This window comes from Protopterus annectens, chromosome 8.part0 (genome assembly GCF_019279795.1).
Source record: "Protopterus annectens isolate FY-2018-M chromosome 8.part0, PAN1.0, whole genome shotgun sequence".
Classification (NCBI taxonomy): Eukaryota; Metazoa; Chordata; order Ceratodontiformes; family Protopteridae; genus Protopterus; species Protopterus annectens.
In genome coordinates this window covers 1,093,124,521-1,093,138,456 of record NC_056741.1, presented here as the reverse complement: position 1 = coordinate 1,093,138,456, position 13,936 = coordinate 1,093,124,521, and the positions used below count along the sequence as shown (strand labels likewise).

General features: G+C 42.7%; 1 protein-coding gene across 1 annotated transcript in view; it reads right to left on the bottom strand.

The window, feature by feature from the left end:
* The window catches only part of LOC122808405 (nuclear factor NF-kappa-B p105 subunit-like), a 152,537-nt gene that overhangs the window by 99,876 nt on the left and 38,725 nt on the right, over positions 1-13,936 (bottom strand). The window lies entirely within an intron of this gene.

Below are 13,936 nucleotides of genomic sequence, written 5' to 3'. Positions count from 1 at the left end.
CTCCTATACTTTCCAATCTCATCCTCCCTTACAAAATCTGAATTCCCTGCGCTCTTCTAAGAAACTGCTTACTTGCATATGCAAGTCTAACAACCTGGATGGAGACTCTCTTTTTTCTAACAGAGTGGGAAAAAACTGGAACCTACTGCCAAATGAACTAACATTACTTTCTTCCTTACCTCTCTTTAAACATAACCTCAAAAAACACCTCAAAACATACTGGTTATGCCCCTGCAGCAACCCTGACTAATCATTTGCTTTTTACTAATTATAGCTCCTTTTACTTCTTATTCCATCTATTCTTACTTAAATTACTAACACTCGTAATGGATTGTTACATGCTAATTCCTTGTAAGATAGACTAACTGATGCTCCTACATTAATATGCTGATAAACTCTCTCTAGTATAAGTATTAAACTTATTAGAGTAATTTCCTACTCTATATTATTATTACTTGTTGTACAGCATACCTTTTATTTCTAGGTAGTATTTCTTGTTGTACTTTTATTATAATCCTTTCTGTTAATTTTTAATTTTTAAGTTCTATAATTGCCGGAGCTTTTCTCCTTGGGCCTCTACTGAAAATGGAAATATATCCAGTTAGACTAGCCCGGTTAACAAATGTAAAATAAATAAATAAATAAATCTCGTTTGCCGGGATTTGTAATGCATTGTGTCTCTAGAGCTCCAGCTAGCAGTGGGTGATTCTTACTGTAAGTTTTCTAAAATTTCTGTTCTTTCAGCTGATTCAGGTTAGTGTAGGTACCATTTCTCCCCTCCCATCACTTTGGCATCAAGTGTAGGTTTGTAGTTATAGTTAGTTAGTTTGTCTGTGGTGCCCTTCCCCTCCTTAGTGTTGTCTATAGTCTAGTGTGGTGAGTGGGTGTGTGTTTGTTAGTTTAAAGAAAGAAAGTTTTTGCCTGTCTTTTTTAAAGCTTCTTTCTTTTGTAGAATGGCTGAAAAGCTTATCTTTAAGCATTGCACAGCGTGTGACCATAAGCTCTTCCCAGCGGATGGCCACACTCTGTGTGTGTTGTGCCTAGCTGTGGCCTACCTTAGTGTGGATTGCTCCATTTGTGCGGGGTTCAAGCTTTGAAAGATAGAAAGGTCAAGTTGGCTCTCAAAAGTCTTCTGTCTGCCTCTGAACCTCCTTCCTTGTCTTTGGCTTCTGCTGTAACTGCCTCTCCCGCTTCTCTTCCTCTGGCCTCCCCTCACTCCCAGGCTGGGACTCAAACTCCTGCATCTAAGCCTGTGGTAGCAGAGCAGAGGAGAGGTAGAGAGAGGGACAGAGAGTCAAAGATGAAGGAAAAGAGGAAGAGGTCCCCAGACCTCATGTCCCCAAGCAAGTCTGCATGGATCCATGATTTCCCTTGACTCTGGTCTCTGAGGTTCTCCCTTGAGCCAGAGGAGGCACATTCAGTCTGCCAGGCCTTGGTTCCCTGACCTGCCAGGTCAGAGACTGTGGCCTCATCACGGTTGACCCACTCTTTATTGGACATGGATCTGGATAAGATGATGAGGTGCTTCATTCATACACAGATCCAGATGGGGGTCTTGCCAGCCCCACCTCCCGCAGGAGGGGGGAGCTCGCTTCCTTTTTTTCAACCCATTTCTCCTTCCCCGATCTGACTTTCGGCTTTGGAGTTCTCGGATCCAAGGTTGGCCTTGGTCAGGGGTCGGCGGTGATGGTCCTTGCATCCTCGATGCCAACAGCTGCTTGGAGCATTTTGGATCCAACCAGTTCAGATCTGAGCCACTTTCAGAGTCGGAGCCTGGGCATCAGATCCGAGGGAGTGGAACCTTTTCCATCGGCTCCAACATTGTCAGGCCAGGTTCCCTCCCTTGGAGCTCCATCCACTTTGGGTCAGGCTCCGATTCTCGCATCGGACCCGGGGAGGCCGGTCTCCTTATTAGCCCAGGAGGTCCTCTCTCCTTCGGCGTTTGATGCAGTTGAATGGGTCCTCTCCATCGGATCAAGGCCCCTGACTACCCCCTCAGACTCCGCCCAGACCCCTAGGCTCTGTCTATGGTCCCCATTGTCTTACCAGAGGGACAGCCCGTGCCTGAAGAGCCCCAGGTGGTTCAGCCAGAGGAACAGATGGCTTGCAAATGCTCCCCTGAGAGCCCCACTGGAGATGTGCCTCGCAAGCATACGTGCAAGAGGAGGCACTTGGACTCTCCCAAGTCCCTAACCAAGGACACAGATTTAGATGATGGGGAGGGATCCCCATGATCACCCCCCAATGATGTCTCCTTTGGAGACATGATGGGGATTCTGCACCAGCGGGGAGATTGGTCTGCCCCCAAGCCCTCCTCTGATGAGCCTGTGTTTCTGGTGGCTTTTGGCATGGGCCCATCTACTTCTTGAGTGTCCCCCCCATGGATCCTTTAGTGGATTTGATAATCTCGCGGGTGTGGAAGGAACCAGATACTATGGAGCCAATCCCCAAATGCCCCGATAAGGTTTTAATTTGCCCCACTGACAGGCCTTCCTGGAACAAGGGCTCCCCAGTGGACACCATGGTGGCAGCAGTAGCTACGAAGAGGGAACTATCTCAGGAAAGTTCCTCGGTCCACCCTCCTGACCAAGAGTCATGGATGATGGACCACCTAGGAAAGCGGGTGTATGCTTCAGCTACCTTTTCAATAAGGGTGCTGAATTATCTGGCCCATGTCACGAGACTCCAACGCGACCTAGTGAAGGAGCTGGAAGAGTCTCCACACAAGTCCATGTCGCAGGAGGACAAGGCTTCGTTCTCTGCGAAAATGGCCACTCTAAAAGCAGTATCAAATACATCCATGCAACTCCTCTCCCATGCTACAGAAGAATCAGCTAGGGGGGCTGGTTCTGGCGTGTCCATGAGGTGTAATGCCTGGCTCAGGTTGTGTCAATTTACTGAACCCTTTAAGGCGTCCTTTGCCAATGCCTCTTATGATGGCGCGATGCTTTTTGGTAAGACCGCCAAGGATACATTAGTCCAGAGTGAGAAGGACAGGAAGACACTGTCTGCCATCGGGATCTGCTTCTCTAACCTCAAAAGTCCTTTTCCCAGAACCAGAGAGAACAAAAGTAGATGTGGTTCTAGAAGTTTCAGTATTCCCGGGACACTCAGGGATCTTCTTCCCCTAGAGGCAGAGGGGGCCAGAAAGGACATTGGCCCAGAGGCTGAAGGGGTCTGTGAAACTTCGGGTCTCAAGAACCATTCTCGGACAGACCCGGGCAGCAACCCTGAGGGGTTGCCCGGCTGCTCTACTCTGCAGGTAGTCAGGGGACGATTGTCCTTGCACCCAGCAGCATGGGAGTCCATAACAGTGGACTGCTAGGTGCTTAAAATCATATTCAGAGGATATTCTATCCCCTTCGTGGGTTGTCCCATATCTCGCAAACACCTCCTGGATGTTCCACCTATGCAAAGGGAGGCAGCAGCACAGGAAATTTCCAAGCTGCTAGGAAAACAGCCATCAAAACCATTCCCCAAGATCAGTCCGGATCGGGCTTCTACTCCAGGTTCTTTTTGGTAACAAAGAAAACGGGGGACTTAAGGCTCATTCTGGACCTCTTTACCCTGAACCTGTCAGTTGGATGGTCACACTACAGTCCATCATGCCGTTCCTCCAACAGAGCAACTGGATGTGCTCATTAGATCTCCAGAATGCTTACTATCACATAAAAATGTACAGAAGCTCCAGGAGGTTCCTCCGCTTCTGGCTAGGGGCCAATCATTATCAATTTTGAGACCTACACTTTGGTCTCACCACAGCCCCCAGGGTGTTTACCAAAGTGATGGCTGTTGTAGCGGCTCACCTGAGGCTTCAGGGGATTCAGGTCTATCCGTACCTGGATGATTGGCTCCTCACTGCTCCCACCAGGTGTCTACTTTCCCAAATCAGGGATTACTTTCTGACACTTGCCCTGAGTTTGGGTATCACAATCAACACATCCTAATCTCAACTACAGCCTGTACAGGTGATAGACTACATTGGTGCCAGGATAGACACACTCCAGTGAAAAGTGTTCCTGACCTCATATGGAGTTCAAAACCTCAGGATGCATGTCTCCCTAATTTACCATTCTCACCTCCTGACAGCGGAATCAGTGTTGAGGGCTCTAGGCTCGATGGTGGTGACCATAACTCCTCTTCCATGTGCTTGGCTAATCATGCAGATTCTTCAGTGGAATCTAGCTGTTCAGTGGTCCCTGTGGGATTTACCACTAACCTATCCTATCCACATAAGTCAAGTGTGTTGCTCATCCCTCATATGGTGGATGAGCTCTCCAGACATTTTAGAGGGACGACCCTTTGTTCCAGCCCTGGCCCAAACCACAGTGACCACGGATGCCTCCCAACTTGGGTGGGGGGGCATTGTTCACGCAGGATAGTCCACGGCCTGTGGTTCCCCATAGAGACCAGCTTGCATATCAATGTCCTAGAGATGAGGGAAGTCCTTCTAGCATTGCAGGCCCTTCATGCCTTTCTTCCTCTGGGGACAATTGCCATTCAATCAGACAACATGTCATTAGTCTGGTATATCAACAAACAGGGAGGGACCAGATCTTACTCCCTTTGTCGCGAGGCCATGAGAGTGTGGGAATGGGCGATCTCCACCGGTCGCTTTCTCATCGCAATGCACATTCCAGGATGGTCCAACATTCTAGCAGACAGGCTAAGTTGGACCATTCTTATGCCTTATGAGTGGTCCATAAATCTGTCAGTAGTGGAACAGATCTTCAGCGAGTGGGGTTAACCTTGCTGCAATCTCTTTGCATCTCCTTCTAATGCGAAGTGCAGCAGGTTTTTCACTCTTAACCCCCCGCCAGGGGAGTCCCCCAGACACGCTCTAGTTCATGTTTGGCCTCCCGGTCTTCTGTATGCCTACCCACCAGTTCCTCTCATCATGAGGTTTATGCAGAAAGATTGTCGACTGGGAAGCAAGGTGATCCTCATTGCCCCATTCTGGCCTTGTCAGGTATGGTTTCCCTTTCTTTGGTCCCACCTTCTGGCTCCACCTCAGATCCTAGATCCCATTCAGGATCTGATTTCACAACCATCCGAGTCTGTACAGCCTGAAGCTCACGGCTTGGCTGCTCCAGTTCCCGTGATTGCTTGGACTCCTGGACTTTCCTCCTCAGTTAAGTCTATTTTGGTAGCTGCTCATAAGTCTTCAACCAGAAAGGTGTATCGCAGCAAGTGGATACATTTTTCTTTCTGGGCCTCTCAGAAGAGTTTAGATCTTTTCACGGCTCCTATTTCTGCCATTATTAATTTTCTAGCTGATATTTTCCAGCATGGAGTTAGTTCTTCTACTGTCAAAGTTCAGTTGGCTGCTATTTCTCATTTTCGTGTGGGTGAGAATTCTGCATCCTTGGCATCTTCTAGACTGTGTAAAGCCTTTATTAAAGGCACGTTTTTGCTACGCCCCCTGGTCAAAGATCCTGCCTCCCATGGAACCTTACTACGGTTCTCTAAGCTCTGGTCGCCCCGCCTTTCGAGCCTACCACAACTGCAGATATAAAATTTCTATTGTGGAAAACAGCTTTTCTGGTCACTATTACCTCTTCTAGAAGGGTTTTGGAGTTACAGGCCTTGTCCATAAAATTCCCGTACATGAATTTTCATAAAGATAGAGTTTCCCTTCGAACCAACCCATCTTTTCTTCCTAAGGTGGCATTACCAGTCAATATTAATCAGACTATAAATTTGCCTGTGTTCTTTCCCAATTTTACCAACAGGATGGAATACAAGCTACACATGTTGGATGTTCACAGATAGTTATGATTCTATTTACACAGGACAAAAAAATTTCGTAAATCTGATCAATTGTTTGTTTCATTCTATAGACCCTTTTTGGGCAAACCTATTTCCAAGGTCACTATAGTTAGATGGACTTCTTCAAGCATCCTGCAGGTCTATAAGGACAAAGGCATGTCTTCTCCAGGTCAGGTTAAAGCTCATTCCACTAGGTCCATGGCTACGTCTGCAGTTTTCTGGTCTAGGGTGTCTTTGGATGACATTTGTTCTGCACCTACTTGGTCCTCATCTCATACTTTTATTTCCCATTTCAAATTGGATTTGACATCTAGAAGGAAAGCATCCTTTCTCTGCGGTGCTCTGGAATATCCTTCCACAAGGGCCTCCCAGGAGTTTAGTAGCTGGGGACTCTGTCCCACAGGTGGAAGACCAAATGAAGTAAACCACTTCAGATAAAGAAGTTATGTACTCACCATAACGTTCCATCTGAGTAGTTGTACTTCATTTGTCTTCAACCTCCCCTACCTCCTTCCCCCGGACCTTAGCGCATGTTCAGCCTAGGGGCTGTAGTATAGGTCGCAAGTATGTTATCAGGTCGGGTTTTAAGTATAAGTTCAGCAAACTTGATCTGGGGATGGAAGGCAGTGGAGGTGTATTATGGGTAAGGGGAGGAGTCTGGAGCTCAGAGCTGATGCTAGTAATTTTTGCCAGCTCGGATCCGATATGGATCCGCATCCCACAGGTTGAAGACAAATGAAGTAAACTACTCAGATGGAACGTTATGGTGAGTACATAACTTCTTTTTTGGAAACCAGAAGAAAGGCAGGGCTTTTCTTAGAAACTTTATGCAGCTATTGTTTCGATTTTTCTTCTTACTCATGTAGGTTACAGTTCTCTTTAAGCACCTGTGCATAGACACACACACACACACACACACACACACACACACACACACACACACACACACACACGCATGCACACGCACACACGCACACACACACACACACACACACACACACACACACACACACACACACACATGCACACATCCATACACACACACACACACACACACACACACACACACACACACACACACACACACACACACACACACACGCACACAGTTTCAATCAAAGTTCTCCTGTTCTTCTGTGGATACAGCCCTTAACCAGAAACAACAGGTTTCACAAACATATCACCAAGCAACACCTTAGCTGCAGGACTCAGCACAATTGATCTTGAATAGAAAACTTCTCAGTCTTTAGCTAGTTCCATTCTTCAAAAGGTAATTCCCTGATTCACCACATAGATGAGTTATTTTTCCGCTTATTTTACTTTGACATATGCAGAAGCTCAAAGACTTTTCACTGTGACTGCAATTACAACTCCAGCCCATCTTTCATTGAGTTTAGCTTTAACACTTGTGTGCCTAAATGGTTCTCAAAGTTTGGGCTATTTACTTCTTGTATGGGTAGTTCTGTTCAGGCCATGGAATATCCATCCAGCCTTGATGTATTTATGTGTACAAATATATACATATACACACACACACACACACACACACACACACACACACACACACACACACACACACACACACACACGTGTGTGTTAGTTTTCACTGAAAATGAATTGATGAATATTGCTTTCGTTGAATTAATTATTGGCTGACAGCAAAGCATTTTTGTATCTCCTGGCTTCATAGCGTATGCTAGAGTTAGGTATAAAAATTTTGGGATGTTTTTGACCATCTACCCCTTCTCCTCTAAGAGGAATAAGATTTGAAGCCAGAAATTATTGCTATATATCACAAAAAGAGAATAGTTATTACATAATGTAGATCCTTAGCATTTCACATAAAAACTGTAATGTCGCAGCTCATAACACAGTAGTACTATTTTACAGATTGTATCACAAAATTGCTTAAATGACATAAACACAGTATTAAAAGTGATCCTGAAATATGCATTGTCACCAGAAAACTTGTTTTGAAAAAAAAAATAGATTTACTCTAAGCACTGCAAGCATCAGATGAAGAAGAATTGAAGTATTGCACGAGAAGAAACAGGAAGAAGAAATGAATACTTTCTTAGAAATATTTTACTGAGCATTTTCTCATAATATCAGACAGGACAGATCAAAACAAGATTTATCATCATACCACATACATAACAACAAATGTAAACACAAGCAAAGACATAATCATGAAAGCTGGAAATACATAACAATTCCTAGTAAGCACTTTGCACACACATTACATTTTACTATATGGGTATGTCTTGTTAATGCAAACTTCCTTTCCCAAATCTTATAAAATTTGGTCTACTAAGGAACATGCCCCATATAATTATAAGACCATACACAGGGGTCACCATGATTATTAATGCTTTAGAAATATGGCATTAGCAGTAGGCCCCAAAATAACGGCATTTTGATAAACTCCCATGTCTCACAATAACATGCTTAGAAATGTAAGTATAAAAGAAATTACAAATTCTGCCACAGCACAATCTGACATCTCATAATGGTTGCATTCAGTCCCTACGATGGTACATCACAGATGGTACCCATATGACACTCCTACTTTCTTTCATTTGGTTGTATATACTTTTCATTGGTCATGTTAGTAAGCAAAGACCTCACTGTCTCTTTGAAAGCTGGATTCAAGGTTTTCCATTGGGGTACTATACAGAAATCTATGGCTGACATTTTGCTGACAAAAACCATGATGTATCCTGGTGACTACCTGCTGTAGTAGGATGAAGCTCTGACACTGATCCAGGCAGCCTATGATCAGAGAGCAATCTCTCTGTGGGAGGGTTTGAGTGAGTGGATAATTTTGGCCCAATCATTCTGGAACAGGAGGTAGTTTGGCCTGTTGTAGTTCTGGGATCTACTGGTCAGAGATGTGTACAAGACATGAAGGTCATGCTGCTGGATCTTTTGGGCTGTGTCTAGGCTACAGCCTTCATGGGGTATGTGCATAAATGTTCACGGCATGAAGGAAAGGCATGGCAAGCCCTCACATATGTGGGTATGCATGTTAGCCACCAAGAGAGGGGATATGGATAACTACAGACAATAGTGAAGTGTGCATGTGTGGCAGTCACTTGTGATTGGCACTCAACCCACAGTGGAATGAGTGGGCAAACTGATGAATGAAGGGTTGATGATTAGCAGGCAGTACAGATAAAAATGAATAAAATGCCCTATCATCCTTAACCAAGTTTAGAATACCCTTGTCAAAAGCAAACATGGGGCCAATGCAAACCAACTCTGGTTGACATTACAGGCCTAAATATTCATTTACCACCTTACAAAAATGACTACTTATGGGACTAAGAGATGAATGTTGTGCATCTTCCCTTCGCTTTCTTTCCCTTCCCTTCCCTGCATCACCAGCAATCTGGCTGCAGAGCCATAGTCTTTTCTCTCCATTCATTCTGGTGGGCTACTGCCATTTTTCTACCATCTTAAAATGAGTCCTGAACTGGGCTCATAGGAGGACTGCTAACTTGAAATCTCCAACAGGCCAGTAGAAATGAACTCCACTAAGCCCATCTGTCTTTCATTCCTCTTTCAGCATTCAGTTACCCTCAGCTATTCAAATGTCCTTACCCAAGCTGTGATGTCCATGCACTGGCCCAGTAATCAAGGAGCCTCAATCCTCATTACTAGCACCAGTGAGGGGCGTGCACATTGGGAAGGATAACAAGTGCACACACAGTAAAGTACAATTTCCATTAAGAGCACCGAGAGATCACAGTCAGTCTGGGGCTGGTTTCTCCCTTTCTCACCAGATCCGCAATAAGACTACCCACTGGTACAGCTATAGGGTCCACATCTCAGCTGAGTAGTCAAGCCAAAACCTTCAGTACCCTCTCTATCCAACCAGTGCTTCTTGTCCCTGCCCAAGTAGCTGACACATGAACACTTTGAGATTTGGTATATATACAAACACACAGACACTCCTGGGGAAGGCTGCCACAGGTTCTCCAGCTATGTGCCCTCCTGCCAGGCTATAAGGTAGTAATCACTGCCACCATCTACTCTTATCAGCTACTAATAAGGCCCTTCCCAAAGGGTGACCAATTTCACTTTGCAATATTACTGTTATCCAAATAGTAAGTGTGACCCAGGGCAAAAGCTTTTCGAGTGGCTTGGACAGTATCATCGAATACATGCAATGTACTCTAAGAGCTTACATTACCTTTACACAAAACAGCCACAGTTGAAAGGTTTAAAAGTATTTAATAATAAATAATAAAAACACAAGACAAATCTTATTACTTCAACACAATGACATTACAGAGTTCAGAGATCACAGAAAAATGCTTTAAATAATACTGTAGAATAGTCTGACATAAATATAGAAAACAGCTAGACTAATCTGGCTATTTCTATCTATCTCTAACAGAAATCACTGTTCTAAATAAATATCTTATTACATACAGAGCAAAGGCAGAGTGCTGGTGAGTTGATGTGTTCAGGTTCAGACAAAATCCAAAATGTTCTCTTTCTCTTTCTCTCTGGGAAAGTCTTCACAGTACTGCTGAGTCATTTCAGATTACACCATTCTTAACAGTTCTGATTTAGTTTCCCAGGCTAACAGAAACTCAAAATGTACATTTATTAGTAAGCTGCACCTGGCCAGGAAGCCACAGCAATAAAATACATTATACATGTAAAACCTTAGTAATTATCTCTTAAATCAAGACAATATAAATAATTTCCTGGCCCAGACAACCTGTCTCCAAGTTTGAGATCAGTCATACAATGCTTGACTTATCAGCTTTCTTCCAGCAGAGTGCATTGTGGTTACATTTTTGAAGCTCAGTGCAACATATAATTTATTCATAAGATATAGTTATCTTTACATTTGTAAATCAAAGCTGTGGATTATATTAATATTTACAAATTACACAGAATTATCTACAAAATTCTAGCTAGCTAGACTGGCAGCCTTCAGACAAGCTCATGGTGGACAAAGCCTTTTAACTCTTAAGAAATGTGCTTTCAATACCTTCCATATAGTATACTTTTCCTTCTCTACCTGTGGCTTTACATCCCTGGCAACAGCATTTCACTTTCTACAATGCACCCATAGCAAGCACTGTTAGTGATAATCTATAGTGTTGCCATTACATATTCTTCCAACACTGCATGTTATACATTATATGGACACCTTTTTCCTCCCAATTTTCCCATGGATTTCCAGAGCTACTGTATACACTGCTGGACCATGTTACAATAATTTCGTCTTCAGACATCAACCCATTTGGGCCCTACCTTTTGTACACTTTGCCAGTAGAATAAGACTTAGACAGGTGTTCCTAAACATGTTAAGAAGTTCTGAACTGCTTTAATGTCATTGATTGCCTAGATAGGGTCTTACTCAGTCCAAGAGTTAAAACCATGCAGTTATCTGCATGACCTCATTTAGGTCTTTCTCTGGTATCTGAGTACCTAGTTGAAAGATGCCTATTCAGAATGGAGTGGTGCTGCACTGTGCAAGTAATGTGGCTGTTGTCAAACAGGTCATCTCAGTGGATTACTAAATTAGTGGTAAACTTAGGGATGGTAGCTATGAAAGCATGCACCAATGTGTTATGTTCTGTTCACTCTGAAAGTCAGAAAGGATGTATATTTAGTATATTTTTGAAGATAAACTTATTTCTAATGAAGGTGGAGGCAGTCCAGTCTTTACTGAGATTGCTAAGGTATAACCATTTTTGCATAATTAGCAGTGCTAGTTATGAGATCCAAAATTTGTTTGTTTTCTGTAATCTCCTAGCAAAATTAGTAAAGATGAAAAAAAGTAAAGGAAAAGATTCATTTCCAAAAACTGAAAGTCTTCACATTTACACGTTTCAAGATGACACAGTGATTGCACAAAGTTAATTTCCGCTATTAAATATTCTTAAAAAGCGTCAATCTTTCAGGGAAATTGTTATGCAGTTTCAGAAAAATAACAGTGCAAGATCTGTTTGGTGTATCTGTATGATTAAAGGTGTTAACTGTCAAACCATTTGTAACTAATTCATCTAGTGTGCAAAAATGTTACTGTATAATAATCTTACAGTGAGGTGTGCTTTGCAGATATCTTAAAAAAGTGCTCTGAAATATTTAGCAAATCAATTACTGGGAAGGCCACTGTAATGTGCACATTTAATACCTGGTCTTAAGGTTTTTGAAACCATGACAGCTCACATTTCTGCTTAAATGTAAAAGAAAAGGCATACAGCTCACCACAGCCCAAAGAGAACTTAACAGGACAGGCAACAACAAATATAAAAAAGGGTAAGGCAATAGAAGCATGTAAGCAAAAGCACCATAGAAAAATGCATATACACAAAAGGCAACTCAGCGTAAGGTTGTTCATTATTTGAATATACACTGGCAGGTAACTTGCCTGTGCCATTACTATACTATCATTATCCTGCAAAAGACAGTCCTATGAGGATGCAAAGCCTGCAATCTGATAGCTCACTGTTGCAGGTGATTTGAAGTAACAAATATGGGCAAGTTATGCTGCTTTTATGCTATGAAGTCTGTTGACACAGGTGGTATTGCAGGATGATATCAATAAATGACTTCTGGCCTCCCTTGTTATTTCACTTTGCAGCAGGTTTTACAACATATTCACAGGTTCCCCTGTTATATAAAATCCAGTCTGGTTCTCCACAGTCCTTTTTCATGCATCTTTAAATATGCAGTTCCAGTCAGTTCCAAACCTTATAGTAGGGGGATAAACTCTCTTAAGACAGATTTCAATGACCCTGCATTAATGCAGGGCAAAGGATGTGATTAAAAAAGCCAGGAAAAGAACAATTCTGCACACACCCTTAGAGCTACTAGCTATAGGCCTTAACAACAAAGAAAAGAATTTCTTATTGAGCAAGCACATTACCACAGTTCACACATCTACATTATATTAGCTCACTACTGCTTAAACTTTATGTCAGCAAGGAAGAGAGTCTAGCTGCTTATGGCATAGGTTCATAGATCAGTACTAGGCTAACTGCACTTGTGAACTATTTTAAGCCTAGATAATTACCCCATGTGAAAATCAAACCTTACTCTTGGCATCTGTAAAGTAAATACCTTAACCATTATGCCAAATTCTCATGGTTTCCCTTCCTCTTTCCAACTCACTTCAGTACACCCCTGGGGTTGGGATTGCTGCAGGCAGTCCCTCTTGCTTAGAAATATTTACATTTATCTATAGCCTAATACTTATCATAGCTATTCCCATTTTGCAATTATTGAATTTTGATGATTAAAGTAATTTCTTTGGAAGTCAGCCTATGTGATATTTTCTTCAGGTGAGCGTTAAGGGACTTCATTAGTACCTCTTCTCCCCATCTGTACTTTGACCAAAACAGTATCATTGTCAGTTATAAATCATTTGCTATGCATATAAACCAATACATACAACTTGTTTAGAGGTCAAAGTGTTATAAAAAATTGCAGAAGGCTCAAGCTACTCTAAGGTCTTTCACCCAGACTGATGGCAAACATGTTAAAAGACGTTGTTCATTTGGTTATGTTGCAGTCTCTCCAGGAATTGGCAAGTTGATAGTCAGTGTTCCTTCAAATCCTTCCCCAGCAAGTTCCATCAGCACCTAACCTGCCAACTAAACTCAGGATATTCAGGTCACAGTCATAGATCCCTCCCTCTATGCCAGAATCAGCTCATATAAAAAGTACTACTGCTTCTAATGGTATAGAAATGACTCAGCTTGGGAGTAGTAGTTTAATATTTTAGAGGTGGTCTGACAGTTTTCTTTTCCAAAAGTTTTTTTTTTTACTATACAGGGATTTCCAAGATGGCATCTTTGACTGGTGCCTTTAGAGACATGTGGGTTATACTTATTCTGCTGTGGGAGAAAGAATGCTTACTGAGTACTTTTGGGCAGTGTCACAGTCTATGCATGGTGGCTTGTGACCACTCAGTTTTAACAAGCGCAACATGTAATACTCGGTACTCACTGATTCAAGACAATAATGCTACCTACTCTATAGGCAGTCACCAGAATGCAGTTTGTTTTATCACCACAGTCTCAGATAACGGTGACCACTTAAAGCTGTAAATAAAATGCCATTTTCACAAATCGCAAATTAATATTTTGTACCAGATACCTTAGTTTCTATGTAAGCATTGTTAAAATTCAAATAAATC